The sequence below is a fragment of the Carcharodon carcharias genome, chromosome 12, assembly GCF_017639515.1.
Source record: "Carcharodon carcharias isolate sCarCar2 chromosome 12, sCarCar2.pri, whole genome shotgun sequence".
Classification (NCBI taxonomy): domain Eukaryota; kingdom Metazoa; phylum Chordata; class Chondrichthyes; order Lamniformes; family Lamnidae; genus Carcharodon; species Carcharodon carcharias.
In genome coordinates, this window is record NC_054478.1 from 107565433 (window position 1) to 107585969 (window position 20537).

The window sequence follows — 20537 nt, forward strand, 5'->3', positions numbered from 1 at the left end:
TTCTTGAATATTCAGTTCCCAGTCTTGGATACCTTGCAGCCATGTTCCATAATGGCAATTAGATCATATCCATTTACCACGATTTGTGCCTTTAAAGCATATATCTTGTTGTGAATGCTGTGTGCATTCAGGTAGAGTGCCCTTAACTTAGTCTTTTTGACATTATTCCGCAACCTAGGTTTCGTTGATGCTCGCCTTTGTTTCACCTGCTTTCCAATTTTGCTTGCTCCTTTTCAACTTCTAGTTACCAGCTTTATTTCCTTACAATTTGAGGTACCCCTTAGTTTTTCAACCCCCCTGACAAGTTAGTTTAAACCCTCCCCAACAGCACTAGCAAATCTCCTCGCAAGGATATTAGCCCCGGTCCTGTTAAGGTGTAAACCGTCCAGATTGTACAGGTCCCATCTGCCCCAGACCTGGTCTCAATGCCTCAGAAATCTAATGCCCTCCATCCTACACCAATTCTCCAGCTATGTGCTTAAACGATCAATCTCCCTATTCCTATGCTCACAAGCCCATGGCACTGGGAACGATCCCAAGATCATTGTTCTTGAGGTCCTGCTTTTTAATTTTCTAAAATCTGCTTTCGGGACCTCATCTCCCTTCCTACCTATGTCATTGATACCAATGTGGACCACGACATCTGGCTGTTCACTCACCCCCAGAAGGGTATCCTACAGCCATTCTGTGACACCTTGACCTGAAACTAGGAAGGCAACACACCATCCTGGAGTCATGTTTACTGCTGCAGAAACATCTGTCCGATCCCCTGACTAAGGAATCCCTTATCACTATTGATCTCCCGCTCTTCTTCCTCCTCCCCTCCGTGCAGCTGAGCCACCCATGGGGCCACAGATCTCCTCTGGCTGCACTCCCTTGAGGAACTATTACCCTTACCAGTATCCAAAATGAAAAACTGATAATCAAGCAAAATAGACTGGGGGCACTCCTACACTACCTGCCTCGATCTCTTAAACTGCCTGGTGGTCACCCATTGCCTCTCTTCCGGCATGCTCCTAACCTGGACCAACTCCCTCAATGTGCTATCCATGTAGTTCCGTGCCTCACAGATGCACAACAATAACTTCAGTTGCCATTCAAGTTCCAAAACCCAGAGCTCAAGCTTCTGCAGCTGGTGACACTTGCTGCAGATGTGTACGTCTAGGACACATGTTGCATGCTTGACTTCCCACCTGCAAATTTCTGTGCTAGACTTTAAAAATTGAGCATGATAAAGAGAAGGAAAGACAATCATTTCCAGTGCATAGAGAAACTTCCAACTTACAGAAAATCACTTCTAATTGACTTAAAGCAACATACTTTAAAAAAGTTACAAAAAAAAATTAACTCTGACCTCCAACAGCAGAGCAGTCTATTAGCAACTAGCCCCTAATTTGTTCAAGAAGGAATAGCAATAACACTCAGGTTCCTTAAAAAGGATAAGTAAGTTGCACACAGCTGCACTTTGACAGCAGAATAACACACTGGGTCAGAAAGAAGTAGCCCACTTTTTGTAGCATGGAAGCGGTACCCTTCGAACTCCAAAGTTAGCTTTGTGAAAATAGCTTAACACCACCAACCACCCCCATAATTTTCATGAAGTTGATGTATTTGTAAATTAATCCTCCATTTAACTCACTGCAGAATAGTATGGCTGGTAATTAACAGCATAAGGACCCTTTTAATGATGTGATAGTTGTTAATAACTGCAAATTAACCTCTTGCACAAAAAGTGAACCATTATAAGTATGGAGTTTCATTCCTTCAGGTTGTGAATTGCTTGAGGGGATTTTAAAAATGTCAAATTTTACCTTTGAAAGGTTTTCCCCTAGATTCCTTTTCTGTCTCTCTCAATCCCACCTTCCCCTCTTTCTTCCTGTCTGTACCTGATTTGACATTGAATTCATCCATTCTAATGCACTCTCCTTCTCAGTCCTTACTCTGCTTATTTCTCAGCCCTTAAATCTCTTGGTTACGGAGATAAGCTGTTTGTCACATTGTCCACTAAGGTCCCAGATGTGATGTTATCAGTGCTGAAGTTGGGGGACCAAGTTGGAGGTCCTCCAGCACAGAAGGAGCTGCAGTTGGCTGTTGAAGGTAAAGCAGGTAAGGTAAGGTCATCAACCTGAAACGTTAACTCTGTTTCTCTCCATAGATGCTGTCTGAACTGCTGAGTTTTTTTTTCCAGTATTTTTTTTTATATCTCTTTTTGCCCTCACACATCTTGCATTCCCGTGGCTTTGTAGTATTAGCAAACTTACATACATTACTCATTGTCTCTTCAATATAGATTATAAATAGCTGAGGTCTCAGCACTGATCCTTGTGGCACTCCACTAGTCACAACCTGCCAACTTGAAAATGTTCCATTTACCCCAACGCCGCTTCCTGTCCATTAACCAATCCTCTATCCATGCTAATACATCAGCCCAACTCAATAAGCCCTTAACTTGTGTATTAATCTTTTGTGGGCCACCTTATTGAATGCCTTTTGGAAATCCAAGTATACTAACCTACCCTTTATTGATTCTACTAGTTGCAATTTCAAAAGAATCCAATAGATTTGTCAAACAGTGTTTCCCTTTCATAAAATCATGTTGACTTGTCCTAATCATGCTATGCTTTTCTAAGTGCATTGTTAAGACATCCTTAATAATGGATTCCAGCATTTGCCAATGACTGACATCAGGCTAACTAGCCTGTAGTTTTCAGTTTTCCTTCTCCCTCCTTTCTTGAATAGCAGTGTTACATTTGCTAACTTTTAATCTGCTGGGACCATTCCAGGATCAAGGGAAGTTTGGAAAAGCATGGTCAATGCACCCATTATCACTACAGCTTTCTCTTTTAGAACACTAGGATGTAGGCAATCAGGTCCTGTGGATTTGTCAGATTTTAGTCCCTTGAGTTTCTCCAGTACTACTTCTCTGTTGATGTTAAGTACCATAATTTCCTCACTGTTACAGCCTCTAAGTTACCCATTATTTTTGGTATGTAACTTGTGTCATCGACCGTGAAGACAGACACAAAATATTTGTTCAATGCATCTGCTATTTCCTCATTCCCATGATAATTTCTCCTGTTTCTGCTTCTAAAGGACCAAAGTTTACTTTAGCTACCCTCTTCCATTTCATATATTTGAGGAAGCTCTTAAAATATGTTTTTATACAGTATTCCTGTCAAGTTTGCTCTCCTGTTATATTTATTTTGTCACAAACTCCCATAATTTCTTGTTTATTGCTCTGTCCAATGGTATGACTACTTTTAAGTGGCCTATAAACTACTCCCACCAGCATTTCTGACCCTTGTTTAATCTTCACCCATGCTGATCCTACTTCCTGATTTTTTAAGCCAACATCCTCTTTCACTAATGTCCTTATCTCATCCTTTATTATTTGGGCGACCCCTCCCCCTTTTCCATTCTGTTTTTTCCAAATGTTGTGCATCCTGGAATATTTACTTCCCAATATTTGTCACCTTATAACCATGGCTGTCTAATGACAATTAGATCTAAACCGTTTATCTCTATTTTTACCACTAGTTCATCTATCTTATTGCAGATGCTCCGTACAATCAGATAAAGTGACATCAATTTTTTTTACTATGGATCCCTGCATGGACCTTCCTGTGTGATGCAATATTACAATTCCCTTCTTTGTCGCACTCATCTTGTCTTTATTCACATCGATATACTTTTCTATTGCCTCAGCCTTTTTCTTTGGATTTCTAAATCTCCTTCACCTGAACTCTCCACACCACCCACTACCTTCAAAAACAGATCCGCTGACGTGTCCTCCTTCTTCCTTAACCGAGGTTTTCCACTCACAGTCGTTGACAGGGTCCTCAACCGTGTCCGGCCCATCTCCCGTGCATCCGCCCTCACGCCTTCTCCTCCCTCCCAGAAACATGATAGGATGATAGGGTCCCCCTTGTCCTCACTTATCACCCCACCAGCCTCCGCATTCAAAGGATTATCCTCTGCCATTTCCGCCAATTCCAGCATGATGCCACCACCAAACACATCTTCCTTTCACCTCCCCGACGGTATTCCATAGGGATCGCTCCCTCCGGGACACCCTGGTCCACTCTTCCATCACCCCCTACTCCTCAACCCCCACCAATGGCACCTCCCCATGCAAACGCAAAAGATGCAACACCTGCCCCTTCACTTCCTCTCTCCTCACCGTCTAAGGGTCCAAGCACTCCTTTCAAGTGAAGCAGCTTTCACTTGCATTTCCCCCAACTTAGTCTACTACATTCATTGCTCCCAACGCGGTTTCCTCTACATTGGAGAGACCAAACGTAAACTGGGTGACCGCTTTGCAGAACACCTGCGGTCTGTCTGCAACGAAGAACCAAACCTCCCTGTCACTTGCCATTTTAACACTCCACCCTGCTCTCTTGCCCACATATCTGGCCTTGACTTGCTGCATTGTTCCAGTGAAGCCCAACGCAAACTGGAGGAACAGCACCTCATCTTCCGACTAGGCACTTTACAGCCTACCGGACGGAATATTGAATTCAACAACTTTAGATCTTGAACTCCCTCCTCCATCCCCACCCCCTTTCCGTTTCTTCCCCCTCCCTTTTGTTTTTTCCAATAATTTATATAGATTTTTCTTTTCCCACCTATTTCCATTATTTTTAAATCTATACATTTTTAAATCTATACCTTTTATGCCCTGTTAGTCTTATTCCACCCCACCCCCACTAGAGCTGTACCTTGTGTGTCCTGCGATCCATTCTTAATCAGCACATTCGCTTAGATAATATCACTACCTTCAACACCTTTGTTCTTTTGTCTGTAACATCTTTTGATTATCTGCTCCTATCACTGCTTGCTTGTCCCTACAACCACCCCCCCACCCCCCACTTCTCTCCCCCCACCTTAAACTAGCTTATATTTCATTCCTCTCCTAATTTTAATTAGTTCTGTTGAAGGTCATGAGGACTGGAAACGTCAACTTTTTTCTTCTCCGCTGATGCTGCCAGACCTGCTGAGTTTTTCCAGGTAATTCTGTTTTTGTTTTGGAACAGTATCTATCCCATTATCTATATTTTCCTCTACTACAACCACATTCCTTTATACTGCCCACACCCCCTGCTAACTTCAATGGTTCCCTGCACCATGGGGCCGTGGTCAGTTTGTTTATCCACCCTGTAGTCCGTGCTGTCATCCACACAAGCTACAAGAATATCAAAGCTTTTGGACAATTGTAGGGCCTGAGGCTCTGCCATTGCTACCTTCTGAGTCCCCATTCGCAGTCACACCCTCCTGTTCCTGACCACAGATCAAATCAGAAGTACCTAGCCTAAGGAGTGTGGTTGTCTCCTAGAACAAAGCATCCAGGTAAACACCTCCCTCCCTGATGCATCAAAATATCCGAAGCTCAGACTCCAGCTCATCAACTTTGAGCTGAAGTTCTTTGAGCTGCAGATGTGGTTGCCATGGATCACACTGGTGTTCACCAGCTCCAACATGCTACAGCAGCAACACATCATCTGCCATGCCATCTTTATTGTGTTTTATTTTACTAAGTATGTTTCAAGTTTGGAAATGTCAGTCAACTGTTATCTGCAGATAAAAGCAAAAAACTGCGGATGCTGGAAATCCAAAACAAAAATAAGAATAAAAATACCTGGAAAAACTCAGCAGGTCTGGCAGCACCTGTGGAGAGGAACAAAGTAAACCTTTTGAGTCCATATCACTCTTCAACAGATCTAAGTAAAAATAGAAGAGAGGTGAAGTATAAGCTGGTTTAAGGGGGGGAGGGGGTGGTGGAACAAGTAGAGCTGGATAGAGGGCCAGTGATAGGTGGAGATGGCCAAAAGATGTCACAGACAAAAGGACAAAGAAGTGTTGAAGGTGGTGATATTATCTAAGGAATGTGCTAATTAAGGGTAGAAAGCAGGACAAGCAAGGTACAGATAGGCCTAGTGGGGGTGGGGTGGGGGTGAAGGAATTAAAAAAGGCTAAAAGGTAGAGATAAAACAATGGATGGAAATACATTTAAAAATAATGGAAATAGGTGGGAAAATAAAAATCTATATAAATTATTGGAAAAAAAAACTGGGAGAACGGAAAGGGGGTGGGGATGGAGGAGAGAGTTCATGATCTAAAATTGTTGAACTCAATATTCAGTCCGGAAGACTGTAAAGTGCCGAGTCAGAAGATGATGTGCTGTTCCTCCACTTTGCGTTGAACTTCACTGGAGCAATGCAGCAGGCCAAGGACAGACATGTGGGCATGAGAGCAGGGTGGAGTGTTGAAATGGCAAGTGACAGGGAGGTCTGGGTCATGCTTGTAGACAGACCAAAGGTGTTCTGCAAAGCGGCCTGAACAATCCCCATCCACCACTACTCTCCTCCGTCTGGCTAAACTTGTTCTCACACTGAACAATTTCTCCTTAAACTCCTCTCACTTCCTCCAAATAAAAGGTGTGGCTATGCCTGTCTCTTTATGGGGTATGTGGGACATTCCTTGTTCCAGTCCTACTCCGGCCCCCTCCCACAACTCTTTTTCTCCAGTACATCGATGATTCCCTCAGTGCTGCTTCACGCTCTCGTCTGGAACTGGAAAAATTTATTAATCTTGCTTCCAATCTCCACCCCTCCATCATTTTCACACGGTCCATCTCTGACACTTCCCTTCCCTTCCTTGACCTCTCCGTCTCAATTTCTGGTGATAGACTGTCCACCAATATCCATTACAAGCCTACCAACTCCCACAGCTATCTCGACTACAGCTCCTCACACCCCGCTTCCTGTAAGCACTCCATCCCATTCTCTCAGTTCCTTCACCTCGTCGCATCTGTTCTGATAATGCCACTTTCAAAAAAGGTTCCTCTGACATGTCTTCCTTCTTCCTTAACTGAGGTTTTCCACCCATGGTCATTGACAGGGCCCTCAACCGTGTCCGGCCCATCTCCCGCGCATCCGCCCTCACATCTTCCTCTCCCTCCCAAAGACATGATAGGGTCCCCCTTGTCCTCACTTAACACCCCACCAGCCTCCGCATTCAAAGGATCATCCTCTGCCATTTCCGCCAACTAAGGCATGATGCCACCACCAAACACATCTTCCCTTCACCCCCTGGCAGCATTCCGCAGGGATCGTTCCCCCTGGGACACCCTGGTCCACTCTTCAATCACCCTGTACACCTCAACCCCCTCCCACAGCACCTTCCCATGAAATCGCAGAAGATGTAAAACCTGCCCCTTTACTTCCCCTCTCCTCACCGTCCAAGGGCCCAAACACTCCTTTCAACTGAAGCAGCATTTCACTTGCACTTTCCTCAATTTAGACTACTGCATTCGTTGCTCCCAATGTGATTTCCTCTACATTGGAGAGACCAAACGCAGAGTGGGTGACCACTTTGTAGAACACCTTCAGTCTGACCACAAGCATGACCCAGACCTCATTTGCCATTTCAACACTCCACCCTGCTCTCATGCCCACATGTCTGTCCTTGGCCTGCTGCATTGTTCCAGTGAAGTTCAACGCAAAGTGGAGTAACAGCACCTCATCTTCCGACTAGGCACTTTACAGCCTTCCGGACTGAATATTGAGTTCAACAACTTTAGATCATGAACTCTCTCCTCCATCCCCACCCCCTTTCTGATTCCCCCCCTTTTTTCCCAATAATTCATAGAGATTTTTCTTTTCCCATCTATTTTCATTATTTTTAAATGTATTTCCATCCATTGTTTTATCTCTACCTTTTAGCCTACTTCGATTCCTTCACCCCACCCCCACTAGGGCTTGTACCTTGCTTGTCCTGCTTTCTACCCTTAATTAGCACATTCCTCAGATAATATCACCACCTTCAACACCTCCTTTGTCCTTTTGTCTATGACATCTTTTGGCTATCTCCACTTATTACTGGCCCTCTATCCAGCTCTACTTGTCCCACCACCTTAAACTGGCTTATATTTCATCTCTCTTCTATTTTTACTTAGTTCTGTTGAAGAGTCATACTCTTCATTACTCGAAACTTTAACTGTATTCCTCTCCGCAGGTGCTGCCAGACCTGCTGAGTTTTTCCAACTGTTATTTGTAGTTATATTAACTAGGTTAACTAGTTAAGTTATAAATTTAAGCAATATTTTTAATTCTCCAGTATCGGTTTAAACTACTACCTCTGTTTAGAGGGATAAAATCTTAAAACTCACCAACCAATTACCTACCTGCTCACCTAATCTGCCCCTTTGAACACTCACCAGCTACAGGATGCTGAAAAAGTTATAAAAAGCAGCACCTCCTTCCCCCCTCTGCATCAAACTCCCCCCCTGCACCAAATTCCCAAGTTAGCACTTGTTCCTTGTTGCATTCAGTCCTGATCATCTCCATTCTGTGCAACTGCAAAACCTGTCTGCTTTTATAGTGGGCTGGTGACTCGCACCCAAGTTGCAACTCATAAGTTAGCTTCTACTACAGTAATTAACACCTATTCAGGCAACCACTTTCAAATGATTAACAGAGAACTGTCACTGCCAGGTAGTTTCTGTTAAACTAGACTGCTTAACCAGCTTGCAGTTTTAAGGTTCTCCTCAGAGTTTGTTCATCCAAATTATAGCTTGTGAAAAACCTATCAGAGGTATCCCACCTGCATCAAATTCCCAAGTCAACACTCATTCATCATTGCACTTAGTCCTTGTCATCTCCATTCTGTGCTTCCACTTTAAAAATATTTGAAATAAAGGGTGATCACAGCTGCTGGACCATCACTGTCATGGGGAACCCTACCACAGAGAAGCCTTTGGCTGCAGCTAAGGCCAGTTAAGCTTGGGGTATGGAGGATGGCGGGGGTGGTCACCCTGGAGTGCTGGTCCCCTATTCTGCCACTGGAGCATTCCTCCAGGTGGCTGGCTGCCGTGCTCTCGACACCAAGTGGATGTCCACAGGCCGACTGGAAAATGGCCTTAGTTGGCCTTTCAATGACCTTAACAAACTACCTGCTACTTGTGGGTGGGTAGCCATGGCACCCCTGATCTGGCCTTTCCAAAAATGACCCAGAGGCTGAATGGTGCTGCAAAACCAGCACGCCAGGCAACGATGCAAAATTACCCTGCGTCTGCCCACTTTCAGTTCCCATGTCCATCAGCCTCCAAAAATTCTGCCCACGGTGTCCCATTCAACATTGCACAATGTTATATGTGGGGGACAGAATGACCTTTCTGTAAAGGGCCATTTATTCAACATTGCTGTAATACAGAAGGACAGAACTTATGAAATATCAGTACTAATCCCAGCATCAGCAGGTCCCTTTTTGTTTGACTTGTTCTTGTTTCTCCCTACAGCAGAAATACAGAGATTTGATTATCTCCGCTGCAGCAGCCAAGATAGCAACACCAGCTGTTCTCATTGTGCAGCCTCATCCTCACAGCCTACATGTTAATAACCTGATCATTCCATTTTCTCCTTCAACTGCCGGCTGCAGCACGTCGAAGAGACAAAACCTTGTTCCATCTGCAGCAGCTGTAGGCGCTGAACTGTGAAGCCACTGGGGATTTATAAACTAATCTGTAATACAACACTGCCTTGTTTTTACATGTACAGGCCAGATTCACACAAACCTGAACCTCTCTCTTTGAGGGAAGAAACAGGCAAAGAAACAATGACCGTTAACAATCTGAAATCAAGAAATTGCCACAGTACTTTGTTCTTTCTTACTTCTACACCCCTCCCCCATCCCGCCCCTGCTGTGGAACCAGTGTATGGCTTGGCATAAGTAAACTAGTACGTTTGTCATTCCTACTTCAAATTTTCACTTTACATTCTCCAGTGGTCAATACAGCCTAAATAGATGGTTTAAAGGACAGATCAGCCTTAATTCAAACATTGCTTGTTAACTTAAGAAGTTTCTGTCCAAATTCAGTGACACCAAATGCAGCCCACAAGGTGGGGAGTGCGCCAGGCTCTGACTGAAGGATCAGATACATTGTGAGATTTATCAGTTGCGGGGGACATTAGGGGTGGAGAAGGGGAGGATTTTGCAGCAGCCCCGGGCTGATACCGTGAAAAGGTGGCACCTTAATTTAACAATCGCTGCTAAACCTGTGATAAACTGGTTGCAATCCATGTTGGTTACTGCCCTTTAATAGAATCCGTTGCAGGTCTCGTTATGTACTGTGTGTCCTCTCTCAACTGACTTTTAAGTAAGAAAGTGTTCAATTTGTCCCCAACATGACAGGTCCTGACCTTGGAGCTATTAGGAAGCAGATTATGTGCGAGTGTGACCATGTGTGCAGACGTGTGTAAACAAAATTAATTTCTGGCAAAAGAGGCACCAGCCAGGATCCAGATTCAATGACATCATGATATTCAAGGAATTCCCCACAGGGAAGCCTAATGGCATCTTTTTGGGGAGTCTAATATTCAAGGTGAAGTGGATTCACAGTAATTAGAGGATTATTAATCCTGTTTTCCCCTAAAGTATTTGCATGACTGATCAGATTAAAGGATCTACATTTCAACAACATGCCCTTCCCAGCAGACCTGGTGAAATTTGTGACAGAGCACAGACTCTGACATATTGCGCTCTGTGTATCCAGCTGGTGTTCTAATCACCTGTATTAATTTACTGATCTGCTTTATTTTTTCATTTTCAGAAATAATTAAAAATGCTTTGCGAGCAGAGGTATTCCTGAGTAAGTCGACGCTCTTGGAACAAGAGGCAAGCTGTGCAGCTGAGAACTCACCACACCACAGTACAAGGTGGTAGTTCTTCTATGGATGGGACTGAGCCTTAACCCCTCAGGGCTGAGGGCACAAGCACAATATGCAGATCTTCACAGTGCATCAAAGAGCGGCATATTTAATCGCTCTGGATGAGTCACTCTGTTTAGTCTACGGGGTGTTCTGAATAAGTACCCGATGCCATGTATGGTGTTGCTAGGTGGCTCATGTGGAACAGAATAATGGCATTTCACACCTGTGATTGAATGTTTGCCTTTTTCATTGGTATGAAACACTTCTCTTAGTGGTGTGAATGACTTCTCACATCCACAGAATTGAACACGCAGACATACACCGTGCACATATATGGAAGGTACCTGTAACATATACCCATCTGTACAGTTCAAATGTTTTAAATATTAGAATTTCACCATGCTTGATTATTATCCCCTCTAACAGCAATTACAAGAATTTGCATTTATATAATCACCTTTAAAAAAGACATAAATTTATGTAAGGGCCGTTCACAGTCTCAACGTTTCAAAAAAGGAATTGTAGGTAGTCAAGTAACTTTAAGTGTAGCTAAACACAGCAACTACTTTGCGCACAGCATGGCCCCTCAAGCAGCAATGAGATAATGGCCGGAATTTTCCAGTCCCATTGGTGTCGGGCTTTATGGCGGGACAACATGGTGAGGTGGCCAAACATCAGTTTCACGCCGTCATGAAACCAGTTTGCAATCATCCGCTCCACCCATCCATTTCCCACTGCCGCTCATCAGGAACCTAATTTCAATACATTAGCATCTCATTTTAAACCCCGCTCGGCAGAATCATCCCCTGGGCACTTTGGCATGTTTCACAACTGAGCGTAAGCAACGTGCACCTGGTGAGTTGAACTTCACTCGGGACATTGAGGTTTGTTTGCCTACCTTGCTTCGGGCAGCACTTGCGGTCACTAGCGCCAGGCTTCACAGGCAGCACCACATGACTTTTAGGGGGGCTCACAGGCAGGTCTCTACTTACCCGACCAGCTGTAATGTGGGGGTTGCTTTTCAACGGCTGCAGGGCTAGGGCTTGCTTGCAGAAGGGGAGGAGTGGCCTCGGACACAGAAAAAGGCTGCAGGATGAAGGCTGTACTTGGGAAGTGGGGTATCCCAGAGTATGTGTATGGGGACGTTGTGGGGTGGGGGGGGGCACATGTTGATCTATGCAAGTGGCCTCAAGATGGTGAGGGCTGAGGAGGCAGTCTCCAGAGGAGATGAGTCCAGATGGAGATGTGAGGGTGTGTGTGAGAGAATGAGTGGTGATGTCCCTTGAGCTGGCAGTGAGTGAGATGCCAATGAATATGTGATGGCCTTGTGAGTGTGCGAGTTTAGAGTGATGAGGTGATTGCCTTACATTGGTGCCATGAATGAGATCTTTCATCCTTTTTCTGTACTGAATGACCAACCCCTTGTGTGCAGCATTGGAACTGACCACCGCTGCTACCACCTCCCAAGCTGGAGTGGTGCAGCTGATGGGCCTCTTGCAGCCAGAGCATGGATAGAGGACATTGCGGTGGGCCTCCATGGCGTCCAGGTGTCCCAGGGATGCATCTCTAAATTGGGGGCTGTACTCCTTTTGGCTTTTGGGGCCTCTTCACTGGGTCAGTCCTGGGTTTCAAGCATCAAGAAGTATGCACGTGGCTGCAGTTTAAATATGACGCCCTGCATGAGGAAGTGTTGAGGTAACAGCGTGGCAGGCAAATCGATGGCTGCCCAACAGCAAGATGGCGTGTTTGCTGAGGCTGCATAATTAATGAGGTGGGAATGGGACCATTGGGATGATACGGCACAAAGTAAAACGACTTTTTTCCCGCCCACTACTGCATTTAGTGCAAGCCTGGGACGATTCCACCCAATGTTTTTGTCGTGATATTGGTTGAGGCATAAAAATTGGCCAAGACACCAGGGAAAACCCCCCTCCAATAATGCCACAGCATCCTTCACATTCCACCAGAGACAGCAGACAGGACAACAGTCTAACATTGTCTCAATGAGAGTGCAGTTTTCTCTCAGTACTGACCCAGTCAGTATGATCCAGTGAGACATGAAATCACAAGTTTTCCACTCAGCAGTGAGAGTATTACCACTAAGCCAGGGCTAACATCAGACATCAAACTATAGGAAAATGTTCAAAGGCGCCTCACTGGAGTGTAATGAGACCATGAGTCAACAAAGGAGATATAAGGAGGAGTGACTAAAAGTTTGGTCAAAGCAGTAGTTATTAAGGAGGGTCTCAAAGGAGGAGAGGTGGGTGGAAGAGGCAGAAAAGTTTAAGAAGGGAATTCCAGAGCTTAGGGGTTAGGTGGCTGAAAGTAAGGTTATCGATGGTGGATGAAATGGGTGTGGGATGCATAAGGGGCAGGGTTGGACAAATGTACAGATCTTGGCAAGCTTGAAGAGGTTAAAGAAATACAGAGGGGCAAGGCCAGGGAGGGATCTGAATACAAAGAATTGAACTTTAATATTGAGATGGTAACCAGGAGTCAATGTAGGCCAGTGAGCACAGGGGTGAATGGTGAATAGCACTTGAATATGAGAAGTAGACTTTTGAATGACTTCAAGTTTATGGAAAGTGGAAGACGGGAAGCCAGCCAGGAATATTCAGATCTGGAGGTGACAGAAGTATGGATGAGGATTTCAGTAGCCAATTGCTGAGGCAGAGACAGAATAATGGAGGCAAAAGTAAGCAGTCTTTGCAATGGAGGGATATGAGATTGACAGCTCAGCTCAAGTTCAAACAGGTTGTGAAAAAATCTGTTCAGTCTCACACAGGGCCAGAGGGAGATATGCTATAAGTGGCTAAGGACAGGAGTTTATGGCAAGATCACTGTATTCTGCCTTCCTATGTTTAATTGGAGGAAATTGGAGCTCACCCAGGACTGGACAAGCACCAAGACAACACAGAGGCAGTGGTGAGGTCAAAAGAGCTGTTGGTGAGCTGGGTGCAGTCAGCGCACGTGTGAACCTGGTGTGTTTTCGGATAATGTTGTCGAGGGGCAGCGTGTAGATGAGAATTAAGGAGAAGTGCCAAAGGCAGATCCTTGGGGTCTCCAGAGGTAATAAAAACAGAAAATAGAACTGGAGTAGGTCATTCGGCCCTTCGAGCCTGCTCCGCCATCATGGCTGATCTTCTATCTCAACGTCATATTCCCTCTTGCCCCTTATTCTTTGAAGCCTTTAGAGTATAAAAATCTATTTCCTTCTTAAATATATTCAGTGACTTGGCCTCCACAGCCTTCTGTGGTAGAGAATTCCATAGGTTCACCACCATCTGAGTGAAGAGATTTCTCCTCATCTCAGTGCTAAATGGTCTACCCAGTATTCTGAGACTGTGACTTCTTGCTCTAGAAGCACACACCCTCCCCCCGCAATCCCAGCCAGAGGAAACATCATCCCTGCATCCAGTCTGTCCAGCCCTGTCAGAATTCTACATGTTTCAAAGAGAACCCCTCTTATTCTTCTAAACTCCAGTAAATACAGGTCTAGTCGACCCAATCTCTCCTCATATGACAATCCTACCATCCCAGGAATCAGTCTGGTGAACCTTTGCTGCACTCCCTCTATGACAAGTATATCCTTTCTTAAGTAAGGAGACAAAAACTGCACACAATACTCCGTGTGGTCTCACCAAGGCCCTGTCAGTTGCAGTAAGACGTCCTTGCTTTAGTAATTAATGCTAAATTACTTTAAAAGAACAAAGGAAATAAACAGCCAAATAAAGCATTTTTATAATAGGGTGTAAAAAGTAACAACAATTTACAATCTCATAGTTAAAATTAAATTCCAGTCCTCAAGTCCTCTTGCAATGATGGCCAACATACCATTGACTTCTTAACTGCTTGCTGCACCTGCATGTTTGCTTTCAGTGACTGGTGTACAAGGACACCGAATTCTCCTTGTACATCAATATTTCCCAATCTATCACCATTTAAACAATACTCTGCTATTCTGTTTTTTCTACCGAAGTGGATAACTTCACGCTTATCCACGTTAATTTGCACTTGCCATGTATTTGCCCATTCACTCACCCTGTAAGTTGTCTTGAAGACTCTTTACATCCTCCCCACCATTCACATTCCCACCAAGTTTCGTGTCATCAGCAAATTTGGAGATATTACATTTAGTTCCCTCATTCATATCATTGATATATATTGTAAATAGCTGGGGCCCAAGCACTGACCCCTGCAGTACCCCACTAGTCACCGCTTGCCACTCCAAAAAGACCCTTTGATTCCTACTCCCTGTTTCCTGGCTGCTAACCAATTCTCAATCCATACCAATATACTACCCCTAATCCCATGTGCTTTGATTCTGCATACTAACCTCTAATGTGGGACTTCATCAAAAGCTAATGTAAGCTAAGAGCTAAAGTAATGGTGCAGGGGTGAGAAGAGAAGCCATTTCAGGAGATTCTCTGGCTTTGATTGGATAGGTAAGAGTGGAATCTGGTGAAGACACTCCCCTGGACATCAAAGGAGAAGTATTGAAGGAGCAGGATGTAGTCAACCGTGTCAAGTACTGCAGGCAGTTCGAGAAGGTTAAAGAGGGACAGTTTACCACAATTACAGACATATAGGATTTCACATGGATTTGGTTGCGGTTACTTTAGTGTTATGAAGAGTGGGATGCAGATTGGAGAGGAATTTGGAAAGGATTGATGATGGGGTGGTCAGTTTGAAGAACTGAGGAACAGATGGTGGGCTTTTTGAGAAGGGGGTTGATGAGGGAAGATTGAAAAGGGACTGGAGCAGTACCTGAGGAGGGGGAACCATTAACAATATCAGCAAACATGAAGGTGAGGAGTGAAGTTGGGTGGCCAACATTTTAACGGGAATAGGGTCAAAGGAGCGGGAGCTAGGTTTCATGAACAAGGCGAGCTCAAACAGGGAATGAGGAGAGATAGGAGACAAACTAGAGAAGGATCTGAGTACAAATTGAGGCCAGTGGGATCCTTGGTATGCTGTGCATGATCAGATGTTGTTTGATAATAGCTCCTGTAAAGCACCTTGAGATGTTTTACTACATTAAGAGGCTATAGAAATACAAGTTGTTGTTGATGTAGCAGACTGCTGAAATAATCATCCCAATCTTCATGATCAACCAGTCTGCTGACACTCAGGGGTCATTTTTAAGTTTGAGAATGATCAGGGTGAGCGAAATATGGGGCAGGAGAGAACCCCTATAGAGCACTGAATGGTTTTAACTCCTGAGCCTCCTGTACAAGATGCACTGCTGCAACTCACCAAGGTTCCATCGACAGCACCTTCCAAACTGCAACCTCTACACCTGGAAGGACAAGGGCAGCAGATGCATGGGAACACCTGGAAGTTCCCCTCCAAGCCACACATCACCCTGACTTGGAAACATATCATAGTTCCTTCACTGTCATTGGGTCAAAATCCTGGAACTCCCTCCCTAACAGCACTGTGGCTGTACCTACATTACATAGACTGCAGTGGCACTAGAAGACAGCTCACATCTACCTTTTCAAGGGCAAGTAGGGATGAGCAATAAATGATGGCCTAGCCAGCGACGTCCACATCCCATGAAAGAATATTTTTTAAAACTGGCAGCGCTGTTTCCAGACCAAAACCAGCAGAAGTGAAGTCAGAGGCGATGCGTAACAGCAGGAATCCTAGCCTGAGGCTGCCCAGGACACCAAGGAACTGCGCTTGGAATAAAGTTTGTAGGCTGGTGATTTGAAAGGAGTTTCTGATGCTCGGAAGAAACAAGGCCTCCTTGCAGATCACCAGGAGCTTCCAGAAGAAATCTGATGAAGTCAAATAAAAATTACATAGCGGGGCCTCTTCTAGTCACTCTGCTGACTCATGCCATGATTTGGCAGCCAGGTTTTTTCCCCCAATTACCTGTCTAAAATTTGTGTTGCAGCACCTGTTACCTGGCAATGGCTTTAGACCGTAAAGTAGGAATCCCCTGCCTGTTTTGAGGTGAGTTACAATGGCAGGTGCAGAAAATCTTCCACAGTAACATGGAGTGAACCCCTGCACCTGCCTTTTGAACAGGTCACCTACCCCATTTGAGCTGGCAGCGATGGGGGGAGCACTGGGTTAAAATCCAACCTTCATGTCCTATGCTCACAAATAAAGAATGGCCCATTAGACTTAGAAAGCAGAGGATTGCCAGCGCACTGCAGAACCATATTCCCGCATGCTTCCACATCTTTCGGAAAGAAGCGGAGAAAATAAGGAAACAAAAGTAAAATTCTGCTTTAATACAAATATTATTATTCATTTTAACCCATTACCATTGCAAACCTGTGACCATTTTAATCATTGCCATATTTTTCAATCACTTTCTGTGCCTCGCATCCATCATCTTCCAAATCTCAGAATGCAATCTCGATAGAAATGAATTGCCCAAATAGATGATGGAGACTTTTCTGCCGATTCCCCGGAACAAAAGCTAGCTTGTTCTGAGGTAAACTTTATTTGATTGGTGTCACCCAATAGCTGAAATGGTTGAAAAAGACACCGGATACAAGGTAATAATTCAGATACAAATCTTTATAAATGACTGCTTGTGTGGTTGCTTAACTGAATAATTACAGCTTGGCTCTTTAAGCTGAGGACTGCGTATGCCTGTCTGTGTAGGTCTGTCCAAATGAGACAGATTGAAGTAGTATGGTCAGTCAGACAGTAAAAGGTTCCTTATTGACGTATCACTTGATAAACAAATGTCCCTCAATTACCCACTATAATTAAGGCTATATATGGAGTGCATATTTTTGATCTGTTATACTAGATCAGGCAATGCTACTAAAAAGATTGTCTTCTGGCTGGTGAAATGCCATGCTTTGGGCAGCAATTTAATTTGGTCCTAATTGAACAGTTTTTATTTTGAAAGATCTGGGTCTTTTCCCACTTGTGCATCCATTTGGTACCTTTCATCTGTGCAGTGTACCTTTATGTTGACTAAGTGGGGGTTAATTGAGCTATTCTCCCTTATGATTCTCTCTCTATAGTTCAGTCGGCGCATAAAGGTGCAAACTGTGAATCCAATAACTTTCCATTAAAATATAAAAACCCTTTTAACAGTTTATGGAAAGCTAATAAAACAAATGCTGCATGCTTCAGAGAATTAGTAGCATAGTAATGAGCTACGCTCTGTATTACTTAGCAGTCCAATTTCCCATAATTGTGAAGTTTTTCATATCCTTGCTGAGAACTTTCTAGTTTATCTATTTGATCTGGATTCTGTAGGCCCTACCGGGATTTGTTGGTTTGCTGTTGCAAATATTTGTTGGAGCTGGGCTGGGCGTCAACTGTCTTCCCCCATGTAAGATCGAGGTCCAATGAATTCTCTTAACACTTCAGGAGAGGAGGGACAGAGGAGGGTTAGTATTAATCAAAATCACACAGCAGCATACTGACAAAACTGGACCGGTTTCCTAATATGGATCCGTCGGCATTATCCTGTCTACTTTACGCACCATCCGCTTTACTCTCTGTCCCCTGTCCTTGCGGTCCAATTTACACATAGTCTGCTTTATTCTCAGTCCACTTTAGACATTGTCCAGCCATCACGATTTCGCTCACACGCAATCTACACCCAATGCACTTTACGCACTCTCCAAATTTACACCACGTTCAAAAAAACACCATTCCAATTTACACCACACATAATTTACACACCAGCCCAGTTTAGAATTCTTTTCATTTACACACCCTCCCAATTTACACCACACTCGATTTACACACCCTCCCAATTTACACATGCTCAACCAATGCACCCTCCAAGGAAGGAACCATCCCAGATTCGCACAAAGTGCAGTAGCGGGTGAGAAAAAAGCCATTTTACTCACTAGCAGCAATGGCAGCCTTTCGCACCGTACCATCCCAATCCCACGTCATTAATTATGCAGACACAGGAAACATGCTATCCCACTGGCAGACAGCCTCCGATTTGCCCACATGAGGTTACCTCTCCCCTTCCTCACTCCGGGCGCATATTTAAACTGCAGCCGTGTGCACACTTCTCAATATTTGCAGCCCAGAACTGCTCTGGTGAAGACATGGCCCCAAAAGTCAAGAAGTGCTCAGCCTCCTGATTCGGTGATGCAGCCCTGGACACTGTGGAGGCCCATCGCGATGTCCTCTACTCCCACCCTAGTGCAGGGGGTCATTCGGCCTCACTGCTCCAGCTTGGGAGGCGGTGACAGAAGTGATCAGTACTAATGCTGCATATAAGAGGTCGGCCATCCAATGCAGAAAATGGATGGATGATCTCATCCTTGGCGCCAGGGTAAGGCAGTCACCTCATCACTCTAAATTCACATACTCACAAGCCCATCACACATTCACCTGCAAGTCACTCACTGCCAGCTCAAGGGACATCACCACTCACTCTCTCACACACACCCTCACATCTCTATCTGGCCTCACCTCCTCTGGAGACTGCCTCCTCAGCCCTCACCATCTTGAAGCCACTTGCACAGATCAACATGTGCCTCCACACACACCCTGGGATATCCCCCCTTCACCAGTATAGCCCTCATCCTGCAGCCTCTTCCCTTGCCTGAGGCCACTCCTCCCCCTTCCCTAAGCAAGCCCTAGCCCTGCAGCTGTTGAAAAGCCACCCCTGCCTCTCAGCTGGTCTGGTAGGTACAGACCTGCCTGTGAGCCCCACTAAAAGTCATGTGGTGCTGCCTGCGAAGCCTGGTGCTTATGATCCTGAGTGCCGCCTGAAGCAAGGTAGGCAAACAAACCTCAAAATCCTGAGTGAAGTGCAGCTCACCACGTGAAACATGTTAGTGTGGGCCGACATACCCAGATGATCCAGCGTGGGGTGGGGGGGGTGATTCCGGAGAGCGGGGCTTATAATGAGATGCTTAAGTATTGAAATTAGGTTCCTGATGTGAGGCGGTGGGAAACACGGTCCCCATTGATGGGTGGTGTGGGGCGATCGCAAACTGGTTTCACGATGGCACGCACCAATTTTTGACCTTCTTGTCATAACCACCACTACCCGCCATGATGCTGATGCCAATGGGGCCGGAAAACTCTGGCCCCAGTTTATACCACAATCGATTTTCACACCCATCCAATTTACACCATGCTCGATTTACACATCCTCCCAATTTATTGTTGTCATTGGTTTCCCTTCATTATCAAAGATGGCCATTCCTTGCGTGCCTAGAGTTGTCTGTTGTGCTTTCTAACGTGGCTGTGGAGCCCAGTTGCAGACTTGCATGGCTTTCTACAGTATGGGGAAGGATGAGTTGTCTGATTTTGCTGGGACTGCCTATCCCTTAGCTGCCTGTCATCTTTGCTGTTCAAAGGAAGCAATGCCACCTCTCTTGTGATCACTCCCTGATAGTTCTTTCTTGTGCATTTTGCTCCCAGTCCTGAGGTTCACCTTCAAAGGGTCCTTGAACCTTAACCTCAGCCTATCTCACAGGCAGTAACCAAGCTGAAGTTGTGAATACATGATCACTTTAGGGTTGTTATCATCAGTCACTCCACCTGAGCTGAACTCTGATGATGAGTGCTTCAATTCCAGACATTTCTGTGCTCAGTGTTGGGCACTTTGTCCTCTCAGTTTATGCCCATAATGTTCTGAATGCAGCTCATGTGCACCCAGTCCAAGTGCTTAATATTTCTGGAGTAGGAAGCCCATGTCCCACAGCTTTGTAGACAGTCAGTTTTGTTGTAATTTTGATACCTTGTTTCCTCCACAGTCACTTCCATAAAGGGGAAAATGCTGAGCTTGCTCTGCCAATTCTACTTGCCACCTCACTGTCAATGCAGATATTTCTGGAGATTGTGCTTCCTAGATGGGTGAAGTTATCTACATCCTTC

The 20537-nt window shown here is 44.9% G+C and overlaps 1 protein-coding gene across 1 annotated transcript in view; it reads right to left on the bottom strand.

Moving 5' to 3' along the window:
* satb2 (SATB homeobox 2) overlaps positions 1–20537 on the bottom strand; it is a 191077-nt gene that overhangs the window by 70773 nt on the left and 99767 nt on the right. The window lies entirely within an intron of this gene.